General features: G+C 47.6%; 1 protein-coding gene across 4 annotated transcripts in view; it reads right to left on the minus strand.

Annotated features, from left to right (window-relative positions):
* ZFHX3 (zinc finger homeobox 3) overlaps nucleotides 1–21,638 on the minus strand; it is a 260,031-nt gene that overhangs the window by 211,830 nt on the left and 26,563 nt on the right. Inside the window, exon 1 of one of the 4 annotated variants that reach the window (XM_064489011.1) lies at nucleotides 11,970–12,286. The exons of the other annotated variants lie outside the window; for them this stretch is intronic. The gene's annotated coding sequence lies outside the window, so the exon portion shown is untranslated. Of the gene's footprint in view, nucleotides 1–11,969; nucleotides 12,287–21,638 lie in introns of those variants that run through there. 4 annotated transcript variants of the gene reach the window in all.

A 21,638-nucleotide genomic window follows, 5' to 3' on the forward strand; every position in this document is an offset into this window, starting at 1 on the left:
TCCCTTCCCTTATCCTCATGTGCAAGGCGGTGTCTGATTTTTCCTTATCACCCTCTGCCCCTCCCTTCCTCCACCTCCAACCAGGGAAACCCACGGGCCCCAGACGAGGAAAGAGGGCCCCGCTGTGCAACATCAAGATAATGCGAGAAATCAGAAATCCAAATAAACGCTGAGGGAAGGAGAGCAGGGGTCTGTTGTTGGGACTGGGGGTCTGGTCAACAGCAGCTGCACCTGGGCAGCCACAGAGCATCCAGGAGACAGGTCCCTCCAGGCAACACACCACATCGGCCCATGCCAACCAACCAGGGGACGGTGCACTGATTCCTCAGACATCCGAGGTCCCAGATGCACGCCCCATCCTGTCCCAGACAAGTAAGCCACCACGGACAGGGTGAAACGGATGGTTTCCAGAAGCTCCCTGCAGCCCTGCTACTCCGACTGCACACATAAAGAGGGGTGACGTATCAAGCAGTTAAGACTGCTGTAATCATCACACCAGAACTCACACAGATGAAGGCTGTCCTCCCAGCCCTTCTCCCCCAGTGCTGGGCCCACCTTGCTGCCCCTGCTGATGTCCTTTGTTCAGAGCAACCTTCAAAGCCAGGTGGGTACCTCCACCTCCCACCTGTGAGCCACGAAACAGTTTACAAAACATCTGCAGGGCAGCACCACATTTTTGCCTCCTAACAATCCCACGAGGCTGTCCGGGGGACTCGGGCCATTGTTACAGAAGAAACTGTGTAGATGCAGCCTGTACCCCTGAACCCCAGTTAATGGGAGCAGCTGGTCACAAAAGACAATAGGTAACTCAGCTCCATCAATCGAATGCTTCAGAAGACCCCAGGCCAGCATCCTGTGAGGCTAGCCCTGCCCTGTGCCATAGGCAGCCACCAGCCCCCCAGGGCTACTGCGTCTATGAAATGTGCCGTAAGTATGAAATACACACAGGATTTTTTTTGTAAGGATGCAAAATATCTCATTCATAGTTTTCTTTGTATTGATGACATGTTAAAATGGTAACATTTCAGATCTACTGGGCTAAAGGAAAAATAATTAAAATTCCTTTCACCGGTTTCTTTTTAGTATTTTTTTAATGTGCCTGCTAGAAAATTTTAAATTACGTATGTGGCTCATACCGTATTTCTATTGGACAGTGCTGTCCTAGAACCTGCCTTTCAACTTCAGACTCAGCCAGGAGTTCAGTGTTCTTGAATAGGAAGGACTGAGATGGAATTTTCCTGCTATTTTGAACATCCCCCTACAGCTGTAACGTGCCAACTCCCAAGTGATACTTCTAACCGTGCTGAAAAAATCTTAGTATCCAAATCACTAACACTTGCAATTTGGGACTGGGTTAAGAGGGGGGAAAGTGTTAGAAGGTCAGATGTGCATCAGAAGCTGGACAAGGCCTGCAGAGTGGCACGCCCTCTTCCAAACTGTTATCAGTTACTTCTGAGACCAATGCTTTGCTTGGAAAAATAATAAAAAGTTTGTTTACTGTGATTTAATACAAGGATTGCCCATTGCAAGGCTTGCCTTGACTCTAGCTGGATTTCTCACTATCCAGAGCAGACTTCTCTCTTTTAACTGCCCTTCCCATAAAATATGCCCAGCAGGAGGCTGGTACCCACCCCTACTCCACCCCACACCCACATACACGTGCAGTCAAGTGGGAAGGGAAGGGGGAAACTGGCAGAGAACACAGACATGGCCCCTTTCCTATTAGAAAGTGCCCATCCCACCACCAGGGATCACAGGCCCGGCTCATTTCTCCATGTAAATGAACTTTTTAGCCACCTCCTCAAAGAAGAAAAGCTGCACAGATGCGGAAGGCCCATCCTGGGGCACACAATTACAGCCATTTGCATTCCTCCAGCAGCAGGATTAGCACAGGAATGTGCTTTGCAGCTTTGTGGGGGGAAAAGGAGTTTAGGAAGAAAGGAATGGGGGGGGGGGCGGTATTTCTCCCTGGTCTGTCCATCCAAAGCTCTATGATACACTTCCACTTCTGAGAGTCAGAGAGTGGAAATAACTCCTGCTCAGGCTTTCTAAAGAGGGGGAGGTTGAAAAGGCCGGGGAGGGGGAGTGGGGGGAGAGGGGCACCGCGTGTATGAGAACTGCCCCTCCTGGTGCTTTGATCCCCTCGGTCGCTAGGAGAAACCAACTTTTCTCCTTGGGTTAATCAAAACCAAATTACTCAGGAATGTGGCAGGACAGGTCTGAGCTTCCAGGTCCCTTTGTCTTTGAGGATTTAAAATGAAAAAATAAATTTTTAAAAGCAGATGGCAGTGGCTTACAGGATAGGTAATGTGAAAAGTCTGAGGGAACCTTAGACCACAGCCCCCACCGTCAGAAAAAAAAAAAAAATATCCACAAACCTCTTCCAATCTATCAACAAAGAGGTTGTCTGTGTAGATAGGTCCAAAACTCAAGAACTTCCTATTTTGTCCTTATTACCCTTAGAGAAAGACTCCCCCCCAAAAAAAAAACCTGTACCAACTCACAGTGCAAATAAGACAAGATTTTGCTGCCAAGACTGCAACCTGATTACAAAATGTATTATGGAAAGCCAGTCCCTATGAGCTCAAGAACATACATTTTCCAAGAACAAAGCTTGGGAGTAGTTTGCTTGGGACACAGAGGCAGGAAGGAGAGCCTCCCGTCACCAGTGTCACAGCCGCAGGGATTCTGTAAACTTCGGCATCTCTCCTTTCTAAGACAAGCAGCGTTCAGGGAACGGCCCCACGCGGGGAAGAAGGGATCGCACTGGGTACGGGAGATACCCCTGGCGCATCTGCTGTCCAGAAACGGCTGGGAACTCGCCACCCAAAGCTGCCCTGTTTACTAGGAAAGTGTGCTGGGTGTGCTGGCCAGCCCGGCAATGCCGTTTCAATAACTCGAGAGGCAACAGGAAAAGGCTGACTGACCTCAGAGATGAAAGAAACCTGGGGCTCGGAGCTATATTAAGGACTCCACGCCTCCTCCCCTGCTCACATCTTTGGCAGCCTGGTGGCACCGCGCAAGATGTGGGCCTGCACTCCGGGCTACTGGAAACTCTACAGTGCCACGCCCAGCGGACGTTATTATTAGGGACGGCAAGGAGCGATACATCCCAACGCGCCCAGGAGCAGAAATCTGAACGGCTCTCTGTGCGTTATAAAATGCCGCTATGCTTCACTGCAAAACCTGATCAGCCCCCACAGCCCTCCTCCCCCTCCAAAAAAAAAGATAAAATAAACAAACAGAGCAGCACCAGTTAAGCTACAGAGCCTGGACTCAAAAGATAAAATGAGGCCAACACACGGGCCTGACGACCAGCTCGCCATAAACTGTCACGGGCCCCCGGCCCACAGTTATCTGGGAGGTGCACGAAAGTAACTTTTAAAGTACTCTTCACCTTATCTTTAGGCCCACACACATACATCACCCGTCTTAGATCTCTGCCATTAGTGTTCCATTTAGACTTTCCAAAACAAGGTCATCCCAGTGGGCCCTTCCCCTGTTTCCGGTCACAGCTGCGGACTTTCACCCCCTTCTCCAACAAAAGGGACCTTGTACACAAAATTAACCCGAACCATTAGTCTGTGCGGTGTGAGAGAGTACGCTGAGCCCTCGGAATTATTTCCCCTCCTCCCGGGCCGGCCCAGGGTGCTCCCCCACGGAGGCCGGGGGAGCTTCCCTGGAGATTAGGGGCCCGCTCCCTCGGCCTCCGCTCGGCACAGCTGCATCGGTGCGGCCAAGGCCCTGCTTTTCAGAGAGTAAACACAAAGCCCTTTTTTTTTTTTTAAAGGGAAGAAGAAAAAAACTTTCTCCCAGACTCAGGAACTATAGAAAATGGCTTGATTCCACAGCTGGAAAGGGCCAGAGTCATCCTCGATACTGCTGAGCTGTCTAATATGGTGGGCACTGCCCAGAGCTGGCTCCTGAGCGCAGGAAACGGGGCGTGTCCCAACTGCTGAGACGAGAATGTCGTGGAGATATTGTAGATTGCGCAAAAAAAAAGATTTTTTTAACTTTATTCCACCTATTTCTTTTTACTTTTTGTTAATGTGACTCCTAGAAAATGTACAATTACGTGTGAGGTTTGAGTTTTATTTCTATGGGATGGCACTCCAGAGGACAAAAATGTTATAACCTCAAACACCAGCCCACTACCATCCCTTAAAAGGAAAGAGTCTTAATTATTAAATGCTAAAAAGACCATAAAATTAAGCAAATAGCGACATCTGCTATCAGCTAGGTCCAATCCCAAACTCAGGGGATGCTCAACAAGTGTGTCTAACTTGGAGGCTGCAGGACTCAGCCACTTTTCATCCAAGAGAAACAAATGGCATGTCTTCTAGTCCAGTGGTTCTCAACCGGGGGCAATTCTGCCTCCCGAGGAGACAGTGGCAATTTCTGGAGACATTTTTGATTGGGAGTGCAGGGAGGGGGTGGGGCACTACTGGCATCTGCCCTGGAGAAGTCAGGGACACCTCCTCCCTCAACAAAAAATTATCCAACCCCAGATGTCAACCAACTAGATCTGAGGTCCACGAAATCACACTTTTAATACTCAGATTTCCAGGGGCAGGGGGCTGGAGGGAACTTCGTTTTGCAAAATGGCTTCTCTGCAGGGCTCAGAATTGGAAACAGGTTTTAGAAGTGGTCACAATGTGGGAAAATGAAAGTAATAATAATGATGTTAAAACTATATTCACTTTCTCACCAGACTGAGGACTGAGTTTCAAGGGCTGATAGGTCTGGGCAGCTGTTTTTCAGGCTAGTCAGTAGAAAATAGGATTTAAAAGCTCAGTGCAACCTGAGCCAGACCCCCGCCCCCTTCCTGCACAGAGGCTTCGAACCAGGTGAGCCACTGGCGTGCCCGGTTCCCCACCCTGACCACACAGGTTCCTGTGCCCGGCGACACAACAGCAGACGAGCTGTGATCAGGCCTGCAGGGACAGGAAGGGGACAGGGCAATGGACGGAGGAGGCCAAGACAGGAAGAGCTCAGGGATGAATGTGAACAGCCCCTTTCGCAGAGCCAGGCTGGGAGGCTTTGCAGGAAGGGGTGGTTGGAGGGGAGGGCACATGATAATTAACTCAGCAAGTTGATAGTATTTGCATATAAATGCCTCCACAAATCACTACAAACAAGTCAGGACAAGTTAGGCCTATTAGCATATACAAGCTGGCCCGGGAAGGCCTCTCTAGGTGGGTCATTGAGTGGGCTGCTCACTTAGAAGGCCGCCTGGCGGCCTGGGGGGTCAGGATGGGGGACATGTGAGGGGAGGGCTGGGGAGGATGGGGACACCGCACCTATTTCAGACCCCATCACTCCTGAAGGCAGTTGCAGAATATCGAAAAAGAGTTGGCTCCATTCCCAGCCCCTAAGGGAAGAGCAGAAGAAACGCTGGACCTTTTAGTTTCTTTCTTCCAGGGAGACAAGGGGAGCAGGGGCCATCCTCGAGAACAAAAGAAACACAAAGGAAAGGACACGCGCATTGGACTAACATTTATGGACAGGCTTCGGATTACGCACTGGGAAGACCTGTTTTTCTATTTCGTTTAGTCCCCACTGTAAGTGAGAGGTACGTAATATGCCCATTTCACAGGAAGGAAGCCATCAGGCTTAGAGAGGTGGCGCAGTGGGTCCACAGTCACACCGCTAGGCTGGAACAGAGCCAGGCCTCAGGCCTATGACCCCAGCCAAGGGGCCTGGGGGAACGCAGATTGGAGGACACAGGCCGGCTTCCCCCAGGGCAAGGGGGTTTGAGTCCTCTCTGCTTCCCCTGGGAAACTGAGTGTTGACAGCAGCACCCTCGCTTCAAGGGCTGACTCACCAGCAGCCCTCTGGTCCCGACCTGGATCCTACTCTGCTTTATTCTGTAATTACCTCATTCCCTCCACCAACGAGCAAGACCGCACTCCCTCCAATCAGACACCTGAGAGGTGCCTCCCTGGCAAGCAAAAAATTAACGGACGGTCCTTTCCCAAAAGGTGTAAAAGTTCTCTACTTTCCCCAGAGAGAACTCTACCTCTGGTTTCACATCTGTTGCAGGAAAAACCAGCTTCAACCTCCTCTTTAGGAAAGTGGAGGGAGGGGGAACCCTTGTTCTCACTTCTGCCATTCTGTACCTGCAACTACATTTTTAAAAAGCTAGGTGGGCCCAGGTAACACATACTCATAGAGTCAGGTACACAGGTGACAGTATCCCCTGTGCAATCACTACGTATCAGATATAAAACGGACACCATTCGAGAACCCGGCAGAGCAGAGGTGACATTTGACAGCAGTGGCTTTTGCAGTGACATCCACCTTCAAACACACACTGAATCCACTGGTCTCTTCTTTATGTGTCCAAGAGTTGACCTGATGCTTTAGCAACGATGCAGATGTTCCACGGAGAAACCCGGCGATGTTACAAGGAAAGCAAAAACCACTCCCCTACCAGCTAAATGCACATTAAGAACCAAGGCCCTGAGCCAAAGAGCATTTTAAGAAGTGGCCTGAAATGGTGGAAGAGGCGTACATTGTTTCTTGAGTAGTTAAGAAAAACTGTTTATAAAAAAAAAAAACTCAGAAGACATGAAACTTGCGGAGAGGAAGGAAAAAGGCACACACGTGTTCTTAGCATATTTTCACTGGACAAAGATATCAGGAAGAGAAAAGTTGTTCAAAATAGGCTGCTCAGAAACCCTAATGTGAAAAGCAAGTAAGTTCATGGCTACACATACGGACTTCCTACAGACTTCCAGGAGTTTAAATTCTTTTGAAAGAGCTTTCATATACTGAATCAAGACTTCCATATCTGAAAAGGCACATATATGACTAGGGGCAAGGGGTGGGGGCCTGAAGCCTGAAATCAAATATTAAATTAAGCCCCTCAGTCTTTTCTTTACTCGACTCATCTGACTTGGGCCCCTCCACTTAGGAGACTCAAAGGGGGAGACAGAAAACAGCCTGGGAGCTGGAACTTCAACATGGAGACAGAGCCTACAGCAGACGTGTGCACAGCACAGTTCTCATCCAAGCCCAGCTCAACCAAGAGACTCACAAGAATTTTTCTCCAGTCACGTTGTTGCATAAAGTCGGGCAAAACCAAAAACCCAGCAAAACTGCTTTTTCGTGCACCCCCAAAGACCCCCAAGTAGTTCAGCCCCTCTCTTCAGCTACACACATACACACACACTCACACACACAGAGTAGGCGGTTTGAGCAGTCACCAACCCCTGCCTCCAGAAGCGCACGAGGGAGGGGGGTTTCACTCTCAGATCAAAGGTTTGTGGCCGAAATCACTTTCAGGACAGTGCGTGAAATCGGCAGCAGATGAAAATTCCACTGTCTTTTCACAGCATCCAATGGAGCCAGTTTTCCCAGTTCAGAGCCTGCATACAGATGACTGGAGATACTCCGTAAACTCCCAACTGTTGCCCCAAAAGACCCACTTAAAATTAAAGACAAGATAATCATTTCAGAAAGCCTTTAAGGCCATTATGTGATTAGCAGAAGAGAAGGAGAGAGGGAGCCCGGGGCGCCCCCATCTCTGTACAGAGCTGCCTGCAAGGGGGTTCGATGGCTTCAGTCCCAACCCGGCCGCAGCCAGAAGGGGCAGCGGGCGGGTGGGCGAGCAGCACACGTCTGGCCCACCCCACTCCCCCACTTCCTTGGAAGCCTTAGACCAACTTCAGGGAGGGAAGAGGACGGAAAATACTTAGAGGCTGCACACGTGTTAACACCAAAATTCAAAGAATAAGCAGTTGAACCACCTAAGACCTCCACCCCCACCCCCAGGACACAAGAGGCCAGCTGAGGCCTCTCTGGAGGGGTGCACACTGAAGCCCTGGTGCGTTAATCCTCGTGTTGAGACAAGACTGCATGGGGACCCTCCTGTGGGAAGGGAGAGGGCTCACCCAAAAGGCAGATTAAGCCCAGGCATTTTGCTAAGAGGCCCTGTCTGGGGTCAAAATCAACAAAACAGAAGTCTTATTCTGAAAGGAAGACAAATTTGCCACCCAGCAAACTTTCTATGTCTCTTTCCCAATTTTTACTCACACCCTTATCCTAGCAAAAGTAAGAAACTCCAGGAAATAAGGATGAAAGAAGGGTGGAGACATCCAAGGAAAAAAATCACTTTTAAAAGTGACAAATAAGCCAAGCCACCTTCCTTGGGCAAAGAACCCCCTAGAAACACACCCATTACTGCTAGACCACTCACTGCCTTGTCCTCACCATCTTGTTCCCTTGTCCCAAAGAATGAAAACCAGAAAAAAGCATTCAAGTTGTCTCACTGCTTCTGAGGCTTTAGCACAATACTGCTGTCAGTTCCCCAGTTCCTGTCCATATAAGAGTCATTTACTGTATTAGCAGGGAAAAAAAAGCCCTCTAACATCTGATTGTCACTTCACACATGTTCAAAGAGAACAATCTGGCAGCCAACTTTAAGTCATAAAGAAAAGAAATCTGACAGTTGTTGACTTTGTAGTTTTCCTCCTTAATCTGGATTTTGAGAGTGCCTTGCCAATGAGCCAAGATTTTTGCCTGGGTCTCTCTCTTGGGGCAGTTTGATTCAATCTTAGCTTCTACGTGTGTTTCTCAATTTGAGCAGCCTAAGGACTCAAGACACTGCTTTGGTCAGAACAGGCACCTTTTAATATTTGATTAAGATTAGCTCCTGCAAAGGAATTTCTTTGCCTGGATTCTATTAAAACGAGGCCCTCATTTCCCTGACCACAGTTTCTAACACAGGCAGAGGATGGTGGTTCTGAGCTGTGCTGTGATTTCTAACAATCACCATTACAACCAAATTCTCATACCAGAACATGTGGATACCCCAATGAGGTTCACTGTAATGGAATCTGCCTTCCCGTCGTGTTTTTACAGTAACGCCCCCATCCTGGTTAGTTATACCAGCCTTGGGAACCAGAGAAGGCCACGTGCCCCAGCACTACAGAAATAGGCCAGGCTTAGAGCAAGCAACCATTTCAATAACAAATGCAAGTATAAACCACAGCACATACTGGACTTCTTGAGGTTACTAATGTTTAGTGTCAGGTGCATTATCCCAGTAATCCGGGCAAGTGTGAGACAGAGCTTGCACGTTTCTTCAGGCCAGAATCACCAATGCCTCCCCTAAAGGACAAGGCAAACCTTTCCGGTTAAGAAGCAAGCTAGCTACTCTAAGAAGTCCATGTAAAGACATCTTACTTTCTTTCCCTTGAGCAATTCCCTACCCTTTTATAAAATGTTGCTTAGTCACTTAAATATTTACTTTTTAATGTGAGACTGTTGCAACCCTGCAATAAAAATAATTTCTTAGGTAAAAGGTCTACTTTGGGACCCAGAGTATTTCTAGGCTCTCACACTAACACTTCAGAAGCACAAAAAAAAAAAAAGCCCCAATGTCCAAAAGGAACAATAGCACACAGTGACAACAGTAAGGACACGCTCCCTGGACACCACTTGTGACCAGAACTTAAGGAGCCACGCTAAGTCATCACCAGCCCCAGATAATACTTTACTAGGAGTCTGCAATCACAGACTTATTCTAATGAACTAACAACCTTTGGGTCACCCAAGGTGAGCCAGGCCTGTCCTGGGAGTATCTCGTAATCATCATTTAAAGTCACAATGATGAAAACTGAAATCTCGCTTAGTTTAGCTCCTTGCCACTGGGCAGGTCAATTGGCACCGAGTTTATACAGCAGTTAAACCCAACCTCAAGGCAGCAATAAGGCCAACACTGCACCATCCTGTTGGGATGAGCCGAACAGGGGCCTGCTGAGCTGAGCGCGTGTTTTATTTGGGTCCTCTCCACCCTCCCTGAGTATTCATTTGTGCAAATAAAAGACGGAAGGAAAGAAACCAAAATTAAAGTTTCAGGTGGCTGGAGAAGCAGCTCAGATTTTTTTTTTTTTAATTCTGGAAGAGTTACCAAGTGTTTCTCAATAGTTCCCTGTCAATCAAAACTGTTTTCAGAACTGGAAAATAGCAGCTTTATCCCATAGAAAACGCAGCCATTTCCAAAAAGAGTTGGGAAAGGGAGGTGACCCCTGTCATAAAGACAGAAGGCCTCCAAGTCACTTAATTCCTTGTGATTCCAAAAGGACTGTTTTTAAAGTGCAGAAGTGCTTGCTTCTGCATCTGCCCCATGTTGTTAAATAACACTTGTGTAATTAAATAAAAGAGCAAAGTGTGACCCTAGCCCATTCTGAGAGGCACTTACACGCTCTCTGAAAACATGCTGGAAACTAAATGCAGACAATCTCCTTAGTCCTGTAATTTAAGGAAGGGAGAGAGGCAAAGTTTCTCTTGGCCTTCATGGCCACGTGCCCTCTGAAAGGGGGCCTTCGGGGTCTCTGCAAAATAGAGTGAACACAAACACAGGTGTGCAAACATCCAGGTATGTACCTCTCTCCAATGACCCCATTCTTGAAACCCTTAAATTATGTAGAACCTGGGTCTCCTGATTTCCCTCACATTCCACCACCTACCTCCATTCCCTAATTGGGTCGAGTAACAAGGATTCAGAATCTCAGGCCGCCAGTGGCTGTTCTGACAACAAGGAGCAGGCCGGTGTTCCTGGCCTCGGCCTTTCTTGATCAGGTTACCTTGGAAGGTGCATGTTTTCAGCTCAGAGGCAGTCTCTGCCCCTGCATTCAGGCCTCCCCTCTAGCCCAGCCTACTGGAGCACGAGATTTTTAGGGTTTCCCTTTGAAAACTATCCAGAAACCACAGCCATTAAAAGAACATGAAGGTTTGACACCTCCTGAATTTAGGAATGAGGGGACCCCAGGGGCCAACTCTACAAACTCACACCTGCTGTTTGATGGCAAAGAAACGAAGTTCCCCAGCTAGCGTGAACTTTAAATTATACTCTATTTGTTTAGTGACCTTTATCCACGGATCTCAAAGCATGGGATGAAATAAGATGACATGTAACTTTCTCACTATCTACCTTCAAGGCTTAAGATTGTTTTCCTTGCTCTGCCTTGATGCATTCCGCCACGCAGGCCCCAGCCTGAGGGAGAGGCCTTCTCTCTGTGCCCAAGTGGGGCCATCTATCCTCTCTGAGGTTATCTGTCAGTGACTCTTAGAGTCTTCAAGGCCAGTGAGATGACACAAACAGAGGGTGGGGAAAGGGATGACCCTTCTGGATTCACCAGCTCTCAGGTAGCATTTAAACCAGTTTATATACCCTGCACCACCCTGCCAGCAAGGTACTCTTTGCTACACCAGGCATGAGCTGGGATCTTTGCCCTCCAGGCGTTTTCCCATCATTATAACACAGGTATGTCCAAAGCAGAAAGGATCATCTTCCAGAAAGTTCTTTTCCCTCTAACCTACCATGATTACTTTTGTTATTTTCTGCTTCTGACCTAACTCGGCCCTTCCTCTTCTTCTTTTAACAGGACAAATATCTTAGCTCTCCCTCTCCATCACCCCCTTCCCCACGGAAATGAATGCTGCGCTGGTTTTTCCAGAGTGCCAAAAAACTCAAATGAGAGGGTAGACAAGTCGATCTCACAAGGTGCCTTCCAGCTCCAAAACTCTGATCTTCCCTTTAATTAACAAGCGCATTCTTCACATTGTTTCCAACTGGCCAGTAACTTCTCTTGTGCTGAAAAGGGTGCATTTTTAGGTGGAGGAACTCAAACTTCTAAATGACACCAGCACCGCAAATATTTAGAAGGCAGGAACTAATCCAAAAGCAAAATCAGGAAGAAGGAGGGAGGGGAGAAAAGATGGAAGGGAGGAAAGGAGGAAGGGCTTTCCTCGGGGCCCAGAAGAATTTAAAGGCTCTCACCCCAGGTAGGTTCCAACTGGAGTCTAGTAGTTCAGGTGCATCCAGCCTACCCTTCCCCCACATGCCCCAAGAGAATAGGAAGTTCAGCCAAGACTCGCAGCACCTGCCTGCAGCTCCAGGCCGGCTGCGCGAACCCGGCGCGCGGGCAAGCCGGCCGGCGGGGGAGGGAGGCTGCACTCACCTGGCACACAAAGGCTCCGCACACCTCCGGAGGGAGGAGGCACTCGCAGGTCCGGGGGCCGCGGCGCGCGCGACAATGGGAAATTCCAGCGGCACCCGAGCCCCGAACTTACCTACCCCAGGCGGCATTCTCCCCACCTCCCGCTGCCCCCGGGGCTCCGAGGTGGCTCTGGCTGGGTGCGGGGGGGCCCGGGGCAGGGGAGGGAGGCTCATGGTGGCGGCCGGGGCTGGCGGGCGCCCCTCCCCGGGAGGGAGGGTCCCCGGGCGCGCGGCGGGGCTTCACCCACGGGGCGCGGCGCTCGCGTCCCCGTCCCCGGCCTGCCCGCTGCCGGCTCGGCCGCCCGCCCGCCCGGAATCGCTTTATGTAAATGAAGCTCAACTCGCAGTTTGCAACGCGCACCGCCCGGGGAAGGGGGGCGGGCGGGGCGGGGGGCCTTCGGGGATCCACATTACACAGCAACAAAGCGGAAGGTTAATTTGAAACTCACAGCCCCGCCGCCGCTCGGCTCCCCGGGCAAAGCCTGACATCTACAGTCGTGCCGGGCGCAGGCCGGGCGCTCGGCGGCAGCCGCGCCCGCGGGGACACGGGGACACACAAGGGCGCGCGAGGCCCGAGCGCTCCGCCGCGCTCTGGGCACGGGCCTCCAGGCAGGCCCGGTCGCGCGCCCAGGGACGGGAGCCCCGGGCGTCCGGGCCTGCGCCGCGCGGAGAACCGGCCCGGCGGCAACAAAGCCCGGTCCTCCCCAGGCGCTGACCCCTCACTCATCAAAAGTCAGGGCCCGGCCTAAAATCGGGCGAGAAGAAAGGGACGCGCCCTCAGCCACAACAAGGAGCCTGGGGCCTCCGACCCGGAGCCATCGTTGTCTGGGCCCCATCCACGTCACAGCCAGGCCACTCTAGCATGGGGACATTAGCCAACGTGGACAGGAATTTATGTGAAACACACACCCATCCTATTAACTGCTTTACAGAGCACTTCTGTTTTTCAGCTGCAGAAACTTATAAAAACATCCCTTGCTCTCCACTGAGAGTTTAAGGACAGAATTTTTCATGGGAGAGAAAGAAAGAAATAAGAGAGAGGAAGAAAAGTCGCAGTTGGCAATTAAACTTACAGTCTCTTTAACAAGACTCACCAAAGACAAGACACAGATCGTGCCCTTTGTAGGGAGGGTCTACCACCCGGGTCAAATTTAATGTGGCCACCAGAGTTGGTCAAAGCAATTGCTGGACACTTTTATATCTCCCCAGGTTCACCTCCATTCTGACAGGCAAAGGCAGCACCAGAGAAATCTCACCGGAAGTGCCCTGTCCTCCCTGCCAGAATCCCATGCTCAGTCTGAATTTACTCCCCATTCTATTAGCAGAGAGAGGCACCTGCTTTTACCCTTTCTGAAAGCCAGCCACCCACCCAGGCTGGCCCCACAGCCTTGAGAATCCTTTCTGACTGCACAATAATGAACCATGCAAGCGTTAGAAATATAATAAGCTCACGAGGCGAAGAGCTGTATGTATGGAATTGTATTAGTTTTAAGCACACACTGATGCGGGCGGAAAAGGGTGATGAAAACTAGAAGGTGTTTTGCACAATGTAATTCCCATTCAAATTAACGTAACTATCTTACGTGTTGGGGACAGACAACGCCTGTCTATGTTTTAGTCCAAAAGAGAGACTCCAAAAAAAAAAAAAAAAGGTTTTTTTTTTCCCTCCATCTAGGGCCCAGGGAGAAAAGACTGCCTCTAGGAAATCATGTCCGATTAGGGACAAAGGAGAGCACAAGCCAAATTCTGTCACACATGAGAGAGTGAGGGGGCGGGGGGGGGGACACTGGAGATCGAAAAAGGAAAGTGGAGGATGATTCTGTAAACCAGAGTGTGGCCACTGCAGAGCCGGCTGCAGACTGCCTGACTTCAGGCACAAGAACAGGTGGTGTTTTCAAAACACACCAGTATTTATATTAGCCACATGAGTCAAGAACACCTTAAAGAAAACCAATTAATAATTTAATTGAAAAAGTGACTATGAATAATACATGAAGATGATGATGCTCGCAATAACTCAAGTAACGTGGCACACACGACTCAGAGATGTCTCTGGAAACGTCTTCAGGAGAATGAAGACTCCAGACCCCCACATCTTACCTGGAAGCAACCCATGGCCCATCAAACAAATGAAACACAATACAAAAATGTTTATACTCCCAGAAAATCTAATTTTGCTGCTGTGTCTTAACTTTTATTAACAGGAGAAACCCTCCTCATCCAGTGACATCATGAGACTAGTGGGCCAATGGATAAATATCTCCAATAAAATAGAAGCTAGAAAGCCCCAAGAATCAGCTATAAAGCGCCCCGGAAGGATGTGGAGGCGCTGGACAGAAGGCCCTGAGGGGATCTTTCCTGAAACTGTCCTGAAACTGCAGACACTGCCATCTGCCCCCTGCACCTAGAGGCCTGCCGAGTAGGAATAGGAGTGACCCTGAGACCCCTCCCTTATCTTAACCCGGCACCAGCTCCACACTCGGGGAGGCCTGGTCAAGTCTGCCTTTGTTACAGGCACAAATTTAACAGGTACTGCACAGGCAGGTTGGCTATGGCCTCTGTACCACTGGGAATATAAAGGATCACAAAAAAGCTAGGGTGTTACTTCTACCAAGACTTGTTTTCATCACTAACCAAAACAGTATCTCTTCAGAGTGATTTTGCAACTTCTGCACTTTCATATGGAATCAACAGTTTCTCTGACATACATGTTGCAAATTCTGTCCTCTGCCTCTGAAAGGCCCTGGCTCTTCCCAAAGCAGCTGCCTGACGTGGCCCCCACGGCCCCTACCCACTGATAGCCCAGCACACTGCTCGCTCCGTCCTGAACGCTGTTGACAAATAAACCCACTCGCAGAAAAGGCAGTTCTTCCCTTCCAGTTCTCCATAACTTGTCTCATCTCATCTGGAAAGCGTAACTGGCAACAGCCAAAAGGATAAATATTTAAAAATAAATCAGGGAATGCTAACCCCTTCCCTTCTCCTCCCCTTAGCCACTCTCCAAGCCAGAGGCCAGCCCCCTAACGCTTACTTAGCTGGCTGGTAAATTACAAAGATCCCTTCCGAGCCAAACTGCCTTGTCTCTCCCCCAGCATACACACTCACTCTCCAGTGCCGCTCCTTTCACTTCAGCAGAGGTAAATATGATCTCTGAACGAGGATACAGCAAATATCAGCATCCTGACTTCTAGCTAAACCTGGGCTCTGTCTTCACAGCACAACTGGGTTTAGGTGGATTTGTGTACTCTTCCAGACCCTTCCATTTTTATTAAATTATGCATAAACATTGATTTTAAAACTAGTGCTTAAATAACCTTGAGGCTTTAACAAAGAAAAAGCCAGAAGAGGGCACAAAACAGAAGCCCCTGAAATAAACAAGGAAACATTTGGAGCTGAATTGCACTCCGTGCCCTGAATTCACCCCATTCTTTCCAGGCAGTTACATTTAGGGGCCTGGTACATGCTGGGTGGCCAGGCCCTCCTAGGTAGGGTTTTCCTCAGAACAGCCCACACTCACCTTCATAACCATCAGAGGTGGTGTGCCAAGGCCTAACAGATGTTCTGATTCACATTTCCCTGTCACAAACCTCAAGGCCTCCATCTCTCGCGACAATGCTAATTCCATAGATTAAATTTTACCCCCAAATTGTGGGTGGAACGTCATCTAGTTTACCTACCCACCCTCCCCTGCTCAGACCCTAAATCTGTCAATGACACACCTAAGAGACACAAATAAGTAACTGTTTTTTTTTTTCAATTGTGATTGGGGAGAGCTTTCCTCAATACATTTTAAGTTATAGAACCCAAGTTTTCAGAAAGCTAAAATAAAGAACTTGCCTTAAAATAGATTTCAAACATTAGATCAAGAGCTTGCTCTCATTCTTTTTTTTAAACAAAAATATTATTTCTGAAAGGGCAAAGAGAATTTGCCATGCAAGACTTTTATACCCAGGGGGATTCTTACATTTGTGTCTTTAAACCTTGAAATTGAGAACTATAATGAAAAGGCAGGTAGATGCTTAAGGACAGCGTCGCAATCAGGGCCCACACATCACAGGAGAGAGGTGCTTTGTCTGGGGCCAGGAAAAAGAGGTGGACTCCTGTTCTGTCCGTGGGCCATCCCCACGGTCTGACACATCCCTCTCCACTCAGCCTGATGCAAACCACTGAATTCTTGGAGGGGAGGCAGGTTGGAGGGAGAAGAAAGGAAAAAGGAGGCAGGAGAGGGAAGAAAAGGGGGAGGGAATATGGCCTCTTTGTACAAATCGTAGTTTTTTAAAAATTCTCAACGCAGCATCAATTCCACAGTATGCACCAATAGTTCCCCCACATGTGCATTAAAACAACCACCTAAACGATACACCAGAAGCACAATAACCAGGATCAGATTTTTTGTTTTTTAATGAAGAATTGCATTTGTGTTTGCAGTTCTCCTCCTCCCAACCGACCACTTCTTGGGGCAGGCTCCTAAGAGATAAACAAAAGATGACCCTTTTCACACTTCCCCTAAATGATTCCAGACGCCCATTGTCTTATCTTTCCCTTTTAGTGCATTTTTGTTCAAAATCTGTGCTAATCTCACTTAAGAGCCCCAAGGTGAAATTTCACATCTCCTCCAAGTCAGCCAGTGTTTTGAGAATTTAGATTTCTATTGAGGCCGTTCCAGTCGCCAGTGAGGCCTACGGTAAAACGCGCTTGCTTCATGCTGTTCCGTTTGTCTCTCTGCAGACAAATAGAAACTGTGAAATTTCAAAAATGGATGGGGAAAAAAAAAAACCTAAAACAAAGAAGTTAAAAAAATAGGACAAATGTTTTTGCTTTTGTGTCTCCCTGGAGCAATTGTCTGGGGGAGTCTGCATTGACAATAACCATGAGAAGGCCATCTAAAGGCGATGCGCTCACAAGGGGACTCCTTGCCTGCTGCCTTTGGTCTGGGAGAAAAAGCACCTTAGCTCCGTTCTCCAGGAACAAAAGGCCAGGGCCACGGAAGGGGGGAGAGGTTACTGGGGCTTTCACATGGAGCCAAGTGTCAATGCAGGTTCATTTTTCACCCGTCTTAGTTGGAAAGCAGCTCAGTGAACTTCCTAATGACTGCTTTTCCCTCTCTCCCTATTATTTCTAAACCTAAAAGAACACAACAATAATATTTTTTTTAACCTAAAGCCTGTCATCCTATTAGAGGAAAGCCTTGGGGGCCCACACGTAGTTTTCTCCTCCTTCTTCTCCCCATCCTACTTTTTTTTTTTTGGAGGAGGGAGGATTCCAATCCGAGATCACATGGAAATTAGAAACACTAGACATTACGGTCATTTTTAGTAACACCAGGATGGCCTTTATGCCTACGAAAAAACAGGGGCAGAGAAACAGAAGGAGAAGAAGAAAAAAATAAAAAAACTGAATAGGGATAGAAGGTGGTAGGGGAGGCTGTGGGGCAACGCCTGGAAACATTTTCTTTTTTTCACAGCACGAAGTCCCTAAAGCCAGCTTCAGATTTGCGACTGAATCAAAGACATCATTACGAGATTGGGTGTTTTTTTTTGGGGGGGGGGCACTGCATGGAGACGTGGATGATAAGGATGTACTAAAGACACAGACAAGGTGTGTATGTGCGTGTGTGTAGGGGGATGCTTCAGAGAAAGGAAGCTGAGATGAATCACTGCGTGCCATGAAAATACCAGGGCAAGTGGATGTCGGAGTGTTTAACCAGATTTGAAGCTGGAAACATCTTCCCCAGTGGGCGAACCCTAGGACGAAGCAGTGACACGCAACCCTCAGCCTTTGAACCCAGACCTGGCAGCTTAGGAACGCATCCCCACTTCACCAGGCAGCCACAGGCTCTGGCTGAAAAGCGAGGTGGGGGTAGGGATGACAGGGCCCTGCGAAGAAGCACAATAAACAACTCAAATATGAACGGAAATGACATCAGCAAAGTGAAGGGCCTGTTTATTACAGATCAAAACAAAACAAACTTCCAAACCTTTTGTGAACACAAGATAACTCTATAAAAAGCCCTCCTAAAATGTCACCAGGGTCGACACATCAGCATCCCAAGAAAACAGATGACAGTTACCGTTGGGGGTTGGGGGAATAGGAGGATGAAGGGAAGAAGATGGGAGGGGCTATAAAACCAGAAGGGGCCAAAACCCCAGCTGACTATTTTCCCCCCTCTGCTGATCCTTAATATTTATTGGTGTTTATAATCTAAAAGCCATGCTCTGTGTTTCACTTAATACAAGGCCAGACAGTGCTGTCTAATGAGGCAGCATTACAATCAGCTTGTAATGCTGAATTTTTAATGCTGCCAAGGATTCTGTTACATAATAATATGAAAAACAGAAGCTGAAAGTGGGCTCGCGGTGACAGGACACTGGAGGTTCCAGGCAGGCAAACACCACCAGCCTGCCTTCCCTCCCCTCCGCCCACCCCCACCTCCTGATTTGCAATCCGCCCTCCATCCCAATACAGGGGGTCGGTATGAAAACCAAGAGGATTTCTTAGGAAATCCACTTTTGAAATTATTATTATGATTATACTGCCTGATCCCAAGTCATATTTCAAGAGTTTGAATTCTACCTTATCTGCAGTTAGAGGTCCGAAATGAAATAAAATTTGGGGGGGGGGGGATGGTGAAGAGATAAGGAATACAGGAGAGGGGGAAGAGCTTATTTTATGCAAGCTGAATAATTTGGAAAAAATCAGAGGGAAAAAGAACTAAGATGCTTGGGGGTAGGGGAGGCTGAAGTCTGCCGACTATATTCACAGCTGCTGTACTCAGTTTACATTGGTGTAATTTTAAAGCATATATATAGCTGCCGTTGCTCCTCTCTGTAATACCCCAGGACTGTAAATCTATAACCACTGCAATGATTTAGTGATTAAAAACATGATAACATATTGTGTAACTGCAAACCACAGAACCCCTGCCAACTCTCCTCTAAGATAAAGGAAAAAAAATACAGAAAATGTGTTGCTTGCAGCGATCTTCCTAAACCCAAAGATTTTAATAAAAGAACCTATACAGTAGACAAATCAGAAAAGGGTGAGTGAATTCTATGTGAAACCAGCAAAGGGAGGGAGGGAAGGGGCAGCTTTATGTGGGATTCTTTTCCTTGTACTAACAAATTACGACCTAAACATGCCTTTTCTTTTCCCTCTCTCTCTTTTTTAATAGTTTGTTGTAACTGGAATAACTGGTCTTGTGTGCTGTCTTGCATATTCAAAGCTGCTTTGTAATCGGATCTGGAGACCCAACCTTATTTGCCTGAACTCAATAGAGATTTTTCCCCCCCTCCTCCCTTGTTTTGTTTTGGATTTGGTATTGTGGGTTTTCTGTTCTTCCTGGGAGCAGACATCTATGCAGGCAAGGCTCTGGTACCTTTAAGCTACAGAGCAAACACCTGAGAGGGGGAGGCCCAATTTGTAACATGGCAGGAGGAGCCTAAAATATACACAAAAAAATAAAATCAAAGCAGCTGTAGGGGTTTTGGCCTCTGAGCAGCTGACCTGACCCCATTCTGTATATTCTTTTATTTCCCTATTGCAGGATTCCTGCACCTTGGGTCAGATTCGAACTCAATGTGACCCTGAGGAGAAGGCAGTCACCGAGCCCTGGAAAACTGCTCCATATTTAATGGGGGGTGAGGGGGGAGTGTAAGTGCATATGCATTCAGATTCCCCCAGGGTAGACACCCAGTCTGTACACGTATGCACGTACACGAACATGTACACACATATACACACCCACATCTGTCAGACCTACCAGGCCATGGGGCCAGCTCTGGCCCAGGGAGCCTGAGCTCTCCTTGCAGCCCCCCAAAATCTTCACGTCTACAACTCTACCCATGAACACACGTGCACACAGACCGACCCTCCTCCAAAGACTCTGTATGTTTAAAAAGTCCGCAGATCTGAATTGCCTCCTCTCTGGGCCTGAGCAGTGCAGTTTATTCAGAGAAATCAATAGGAAAGAGCATTTGCAAATATTTATATAAGGCCTGTGTGTTTCAGCATTAAGTAATTAAAAACTAGAACTCAGGGAGGGGGAAGGGAGGAGACAGACAGAGGAAGGCTGCTGGCCTAGAGTGGGTTTTCCTGCCCACACCTCATCTCCCCAAACCACAATCCTTTCAAAACTGACTCCGTGTACACTTTTTACGAAATCCTGTTCATGCACCATTTGCTAGACTCTTTCAAAATCATCTCCAAATATGGATTCACCTACCACCAAGCTTTCAAGCCTGACTATAAGATAAGTGTCTGTATTATCTCTCTCTCTCTTTCATGCACACACACAGCAATCCTTACTTTTGACACTGTTTCAGCCTCTGGTGTATTACTCTCTCTTGCATTCCTATCTCTAAATTACTTGCACTAGTTAAATATATTTCACATTATAAGATGAGCAGAGGGGTCCCAAAATGTTAATTCAGTAAGTGAATTCCTATCCCCTAAACCCCCCTCCAGTACTTTCCACTCCTTTCAACCTATAGGATACCTACACTTGAGGGGTTCAGTATCTGAAACTCCCACACGTAAACAAATTCGTCAAAAAAAAAAAAGTACAAGAAAATGAAGGAGTTTTAATATGAGCCACTACGGAGTGGACTTCCCCTGTATTGTTCCGGAGAACTAGTCAGTCAATTCTGCTTATACTGCCTCTAAATCCACTCTAAGAAGCCAAGCAAGGCACTGGAGCACCCACGCTGCAGATATTGTAGAAATTTACAGTAAATGTAGGTACAAGATTGCAGCGCGCTGCCCTATCGATTATGCAGATTGTGATCAATCTTCTCCCCTGTCCCATTTCCCAAGCTTCTTTCCAAAGACCTCCAAACAAGTTGATCCGGAACTAGTCATTCTCCCAAAGTAGGGAGAAAAAAGTAATTTTTAAAAAAACACAATAAATCCTCAAGTGTCCCCACTGAAATGACTCGTCTTTTTTTTTAATTCCAAAGTGAATTTACGTCCTGTAATTTGCAATACAGCCAAGCGATCACCGTATGTCATATTCTTCAAAGGTACTTAACAAACCCTCTTTTAAAAGTCACTAGAACTGGAGGCCAGAAAAAGGCAATCAGCCTCCTTCTTCCATATAGTCCTAAGATCAAGTTTCAATAATTGAGTCCAATAAAAATTCTCATATTTACCGTACTTCAAAGCGACAAGGGAGAAAAGTTAAGAGTGGGTGATTTTTGCAAGCACTTGTAATCAAAGAATTTGCCACAGTCGAAGGAATTGCACAACAATTTGCAAAAGTCAGAGTCTGAGCAACAGATTAATTTTCAAAGTAAAATGTATTTTTTTAAATGTAATGGCTCCACACGAAGCCTACGGAGTGCTGAGTCCATACACAATTTAAATAACCGACATAAAATACACTTAGCTCTACTCTCCGATATGCAAAAAGATGTACATGAAAATGCATAATGTAAAATTCAGAAGCGTGGTTTTTGCAACTAATGGAGAAAAATACATGGAAAAGAGGAGTGGAACCGGACGAGGGGACGAAAGTGGGGAACGCAACGTAAACAAACCCGGATTCGCGTGAGCGAAAAAAAAAAAAAGAAAGAAAAGAAAAGAAAAGAAAAGAAAAGAAAAGAAAAGAAAAGAAAAGAAAAGAAAAGAAAAAAAG

Source organism: Camelus dromedarius, chromosome 9 (genome assembly GCF_036321535.1).
Source record: "Camelus dromedarius isolate mCamDro1 chromosome 9, mCamDro1.pat, whole genome shotgun sequence".
In the NCBI taxonomy this organism is placed as follows: Eukaryota; Metazoa; Chordata; class Mammalia; order Artiodactyla; family Camelidae; genus Camelus; species Camelus dromedarius.